Source organism: Schistocerca americana, chromosome 3 (genome assembly GCF_021461395.2).
Source record: "Schistocerca americana isolate TAMUIC-IGC-003095 chromosome 3, iqSchAmer2.1, whole genome shotgun sequence".
NCBI classification, from domain to species: Eukaryota; Metazoa; Arthropoda; class Insecta; order Orthoptera; family Acrididae; genus Schistocerca; species Schistocerca americana.
Window position 1 is genome coordinate 506934653 of NC_060121.1, and position 6779 is coordinate 506941431.

A 6779-nucleotide genomic window follows, 5' to 3' on the forward strand; every position below is an offset into this window, starting at 1 on the left:
CAAATTTATGTGGACTCCATTTTCCAATTATATCTTTATATTTCCTTTCTTTTCCCAACTGAGCATTGAAATCTCCCAATAAGATTTTTACATTCTTTTTATTTACTCTGTTCACAGTTTGTTCTAGAAAGTCCCAAAATTTATCTACCTCTTCCTTTGTTTTTGTTAAACAATTTTTTTCATTTGTTGGGCATGAGCATTTATTATTGTATAGGTTTTATTCATTGTTTTAAAGCTTAGAGTCTCAATTCTTAGTGATACTGCTTGGAAATCCGTTACTGAATCTATTATTTTTATGTTTACTAAAAACCCTGTTCCAAACTGGGGACATTGTTTCATTGCCCTCGGTCCTGGTTTCCCATTATAAATTTTGTATCCTTGTGATTCGAATGGGTCCTCTGTGGTGTTTCTCATTTCATGGATCCCTGTTATTAAAATTTTTTGTTTATTTAGTTCATCTGTGAGCTCCTTGAGTTTTCCGGTCTGAAGTAGTGAGTTTATGTTGTGTGTTGCTATATAATTTATTTGCTCATGTTTAATCTTCTTTTTGTGTTTTAGTGTGCATTTGGATGGTTGCAAACGCTCCGATTCGTTGCTGTCTTCTAGTTGACTACCCACCGAATCCGATGTAGCCTCTTCCTGCCTTTTTGAGCAGGACGGTGGAATTTTTTTCCTAAAAGACCTTTCCATTTTTGACTGTCGAAGGTTGTCAACCTTAGTTGGAGCAAGCTCCGATTTGCAACTCCGGTTGTTAACCGCAGAGGGTGTGTTTGGTCCGCGAGAGCTATTGTATTTCACTCAAGTCCGCCAGTAAACCGGTGAGGACTTCCCTATCCGCCACCTGGGACGCGCCACTCCTCCTACTATGACAGCATAGTAGGTTCGTGGATATATGTCGTCTAGTATCTAATAAAGCAATTTTAACGTAGTTGCTCTGAGCTATTTCGTCGACTTTTATAGAAAGTCACGTTTTTGTGGGTATTTAGATTTACTGTTTGTTTCCTAGAAGAGGTAGCAGTCATCCGTTCATATTCACTTTTTAGCTGTACCAAAGCTATTCGCATCAATTTCATCCAGGAATTAAATAAATTTAGTGGGTATTTCCAAAGTTTAAAATAGGATAGTTTGTGCTCAGCTTGTATATTTAATTGGAAGGTGTATTTATAATTTGTACTTGCAATTCACGGTGCATACTTAAAGATCAAGTCACACAATAACCCATGAAAGGAAATAGGAGTAATCCGGTGAATTACAGATCCATATCATTAACGTCGATTTGCAATGAGATTTTGGAACACACACAGTGCTCAAACATTATGAATCACCTCGAAGAAAACGACATGTTGGCGAACAGCCGTCCGCAGCTCGTGGTCGTGCGGTAGCGTTCTTGCTTCCCACGCCCGGGTTCCCGGGTTCGATTCCCGGCGGGGTCAGGGATTTTCTCTGCCTCGTGATGAGTAGGTGTTGTGTGATGTCCTTAGGTTAGTTAGGTTTAAGTAGTTCTAAGTTCTAGGGGACTGATGACCAAAGATGTTAAGTCCCATAGTGCTCAGAACCATTTGAACCATTTGATTTGACGAACAGCCAATACATATTCAGAAAATATCGTTCTTGTGAAACTGAACTATGTGTGTATTCTCAGAAAGTAATGATTGCTAATGACAGATAATATCAAATTCATTCTTTAGTTTTAGATTTCCAGCAGGCTTTCGGAGCCGTTCCTCACAAGGGTCATCTAATCAAACTGCGTGAGTGTGGAGTATGGTTCCTGTTGTGTGACTGGATTCGTAATTTCCTGTCAGGAAGGTCACAGTTCAAAATAATTTACGGAAAGTCATAGAGTAAAACAGAAGTAATGCCTGACGTGTTCCCTAAGGAAGTGTTGTAGCTCCTCTGTTGTTCCTGATTACTACAGAAACGATTTAAAAGACAATCTGAGCAGTCCTCGTAAATTGTTTGCAGATGATGCTGTCATTTACTGTCATATTAAGTCATCAGATTATCAAAACAAATCGCAAAATGATTAAGACAAGATATCCGTAAGGTGCAAAAAGTGGCAAATTGATTCTAAACGATGACAAGTGTGACCTCATCCACGTGAGCACTAAAAAGAATCTGCTAAATTTCACTTACACGACAAATCACATACATCTGAATGCTGTAAACTCAGCTAAATACTTAGGGATTACAGTTACGAATAACTTAAATTGGAACGATCACGTGGTCAAAGCAAATCAAAGACTGCGGTTTATTGACAGAAAACTTTGAAAATGTAACGGATCTACCGGAGAGACTGCTTACACTACACTTGTCCGCCCTTTTCTGGAGTATTGCTGTGCGGTGTGGGAACCGCATTAGATAGGATTGACGGAGGACATCGAAAAAGTTCAAAAAGAACAGCTCATTTTGTATTATCGCGAAATAGTGCAGAGAGTGACACGTATGTAATCCACGAAATTAGTTGGCAGTCATTAAAACAAAGGCGTTTTTCACTGCGGCGGGACCTTCTCATGAAATTTCAATCACCGGCTTTCTCATCAGAGTGTGAAATTATTTTGTTGGTGCCTAGCTATCTAGGGTGAGATGATAATCATAATAAAATAAGAGAAATCAGATATCTCACGGAAAGATCTAAGTGTTCGTTTTCCTCGCGCGCTTTTCGAGAGTGCACTGAAAGGTTGTTCCATGAACTGTCCGTCAGGCACTTGATGTTGAATTTTAGAGTAATCATTTAGCTGTAGATGTTTGTCAGGACATATTATTTCGACGACCGTTGTTTTTTTTTTTTTTTCTCGGATCTTCTCCTTTCGCTTCGTATTTCATCGAATATGATTGTTTTGTCTTTGATGAAATTGTTCGATTGTAAGTGTTACAGACTGCGCTTAGACTCATTGTTCTTTGAATCTTCATTTTCATATTGAAATTCAGGCAGTTATATTTAATTGCGAGTGTTTCTAGCTAAATTAATTTGTTGAAATTAATTGCACTTAACTGTTTTTCTTTTCTTTACAGGTATGTTCGTACACTAAGTAAACAATGTCAAAGGACGCGGACTCAGCTGTGCCTGGTATGTGTTTCTTATATTTGTGTATAATCTGTTGATAATATTTTACTTTCTGTAGGATGTGTAGAGTATGTGTACATGGCACTTTTCTTTCATTTCAAATTAGAAGTACGTGGCAAATCAATTTCTCAGTTCATGGCTATAAAATACTGATTTTCTCGCAATAAGGAAGTTGCATTTTCTTTTTGTATTTATTTTCTGTGTGGCTTTTACATGGCTTAAACATTTTTGAATTTACTGAGCACCCTTCAAATTAATACACAGCAAAATTCGTTTTTTCTAATTTCATATTTCCGCTTGATAGAATTTAGTGACTTAACCATATACTTGTTAATGAAATCATCTCATCATTATTTCCTCCTAATTGAATCAATACTTATTATGAGCGTAAATCTTGTTTACTGTATCACTTCGTTTTATCTTTGTTGGATCTGAATTTACTCGAACGAATTCCGGCGAAGGGTGGTGTAACTTTTAAATGATTACCATTGATACAGAGCGCTTTGTTGGTTCTGTGCATTGGCATCGCGCTACTAACGAACTCACAAGTAGGAAGATCGAGACCTGTTTGGTTCTAAGTATTTCTTCCAAGTGGCGTAACATGAAGCTGTGGCACGGCTCTGCGCTTGTGGGATGAGGAGGGTGGTGGGGGAGGGTCACATGGCGACTCGTATTCCACTTCAAGCCATAAGAGGAGTTCTTAGACATCCACTAAAGCAGTGCGGTGTTGGAATGTACCATCCACCCACTTTACTATTACAATATTAACGACTTTTAATGAAGTACTGAGTGATGTTCTCTACACTCACTACAACAGATATTTCACATTTTTCTCTTGGATGCCACAAACTACTTTCTCCATTACATAAAGTCACATGATAGCGAGGTTAATAAGTTTCTTTAGACGAAACATTCAGTTACCACTTTAAGTTGGAAACCTGCAACGCAGTTGGCGCACACCCTATATTTTGCTACGTTTCATAAGGTAGATTGTTAAAAGTTAGCAATTAACGTTGAGTTGTGCTTACATACATTGTCATCGTATCGGTAGCATATGCCGGTACATAATTAGAAAAAACATCTTTGTGACTAATTCAGGTGGTTTAAATGTACGCCCGTAGCACTTAAAGAAGTCGACAAAAAGGATGGACTATTTTATGGTTATAGTTATCGTTTGTTCAAAGGAAATAAATACTTGTAGAATAATGGTTCTCACGTACGTATTATAATAGGACCTGATTTCCTGTCGTAGTATGAGCAAGCAGAATGTGTGAACGGCAAAGCAGCAGCGCATCCCGGAAACACTTCAAGTGTAATACACCCAGGACGACACAGTCCTTTATTCTTCACTCTTCGTTTGTGGCTACACCCGCAGTGACACTCTCAATCACACGACTTCGTCTAGAGTGCTTCACCATCTTATGCAGTATATTTATTTTTCGACGTTATCCAGACCTAATTATGGCGACGAAAGCTTTTGTATTTTTAATGATATTTATTCTTTGTATTATTCTGTTTTTGTCACTGGTGCAAGTAAGCATTTTAGAAAGATTAGATTAGCCTTTGAAAGGATACTAATTTTATATTTTCTTGTCTGTCAGTGGATATACAGGGTAAAGCCGAATTCCAGCGTAAAAATTTCAGTTATTCTGGGATACTTTCTGAGTATTATGGTGTAAGGGATCCGTAGTCTCCAGATTTGCATTACACTGAAAACATCTGTACATCAGATCTGTTATCGACGATATGCCTGTTAGGAAAAAAGCATTTTCGATTTGGTACTTGGTGTAGGCAACAATAACGCCCATTTTATTCTTCGCCCTCAAGCTTGCATTCAGTACTGCTCGGTTTTGTCCCGCCGGTGGCGTTTTTGACATTTCTACGTTAACAGTGCTGCACAGCAATGTGGATATGTTTCTTAGTGAAGTTTTGGTCGACATGCGCCTTGATTATTGGTTCAGTGAATGCTGTGGAACGGTGGCACGACGACACTAAGCCGAGGCGTTCCCGCAGCAACAACCACATTGCTGTATTTTTGCATCTGTGTGAGGGTTGTTGCCTTACTGTTTTTTGTATTGTACGAGCTGGTGGTTGCATATTACAGGCTTTTTCACTGTTTTGAAGGTATTTTTGCAGAAACAAAGGAAATGAGGTAACAAACCGAATAAATCATAATTGTAATGTTACTATGTAACCTTCCAACAAAATTCTCAAAAAGTATTCCTAAACAACCTCCAAATTTTGTCTATGAACTTCGAGGTCACTTTGTGAGGTACAAGATGTGGCAAGAATACGTGGTGATTGAAACACTCTTCATTAATGTTGTTTACAGGGTTGCAAGTTTCACCATTTGTTCCGGTTTATCTGTTTTGTCATCTAATTTTGGTACTCCTTTTTTTCTTACCGTGGACTCACTAATAATAATTTTTTTTTGAGTTCGTGTTCGTGTCAATATTTTCCTGAATTTCAGAGGAACTTTATAAACGCCAGGGAACAATAAAATGGTTGTTTGCATCCCTGTACGTATAATGAATGTTCATGGTGGTTACGGATATGAGTTGGTAACACAACCAGTCAGTTCTTGAGAATAACTGCATAACTGTTTGCGTCAGACTACACTCTGCGCTTGGGGCCGGCGTTTTGCCATTATCTGCTTGAGACTTACCGGTTCAATTGGTTGTCTTCGTGATTACAACAGATTGTTTTCAGTTGATGACATCCGTAGTGATTAAACATTTATTGTATTACCAAAAGTTTTATTTAATCGTATCTCTTAAAAGCACGCCGCGAGGGATTAGCCGAGCGGTCTAAGGCGCTGCAGTCATGGACTGTGCGGCTGGTTCCGGCGGAGGTTCGAGTCCTCCCTCGGGCATGGGTGTGTGTGTTTGTCCTTAGGGTAATTTAGGTTAAGTAGTGTGTAAGCTTAGGGACTGATGACCTTAGCAGTTAAGTCCCGTAAGATTTCATAGACATTTGAACATTTTTTTGTTAAAAGCACACCGTCGTCAGGCCACGAGTGGCCTACTGGGACCAACCGACCCGCCGTCTCATCCTCAGTGGAGGATGCGGATAGGAGGGGCGTCGGGTTAGCACACCGCTCTCCCGGTCGTTCCGATGGTATTCTTGACCGAAGCCGCTACTATTCGGTCGAGTAGTTCCTCAGTTGGCATCACGAGGCTGAGTGCACCCCGAAAAATGGCAACAGCGCATGGCGGCCTGGGTGGTTACCCATTCAAGTGCCGACCACGCCCGACAGCGCTTAACTTCGGTGATCTCACGGGAACCGGTGTATCCACTGCGGCAACGCCGTTGCCAATCGTTTCTATTACTACACATACGTTCCTCACATGAACACTAAAATCCCTACAATGCACTTTCGGAAAACGTTATTTCGTATTTTCACCATCAGTGTCAGACAAGGCAATTTACCTATCAGCATAGTAAAGCGGCTGTTTTAATTTGTTTTAGGATCAGTGAAAGTGTAACTGAAGATTCGCACAAGACTCCCCCAAATAAAAAACTGAAATGTAAACACACTGAAACGTATCTGAAGATGGGAAAATACGTTTCTTCGGTTAAACCGGGACCAAACGATTATCGGGCATTTTGTGTTTCACGCAGAAAGGATTTTACCATTTCTTACGAAAGATAAAACGACTTCCGTCAGCACTCAGAATGTAAGGGACATGAATTAAAAGAAATATGTAGTGTTGAA

General features: G+C 39.5%; 1 pseudogene; it reads right to left on the reverse strand.

Annotated features, from left to right (window-relative positions):
- Window positions 1–6260: 6260 nt before the first annotated feature.
- On the reverse strand, window positions 6261–6378 carry LOC124608382 (annotated as a pseudogene).
- Window positions 6379–6779: the final 401 nt, after the last annotated feature.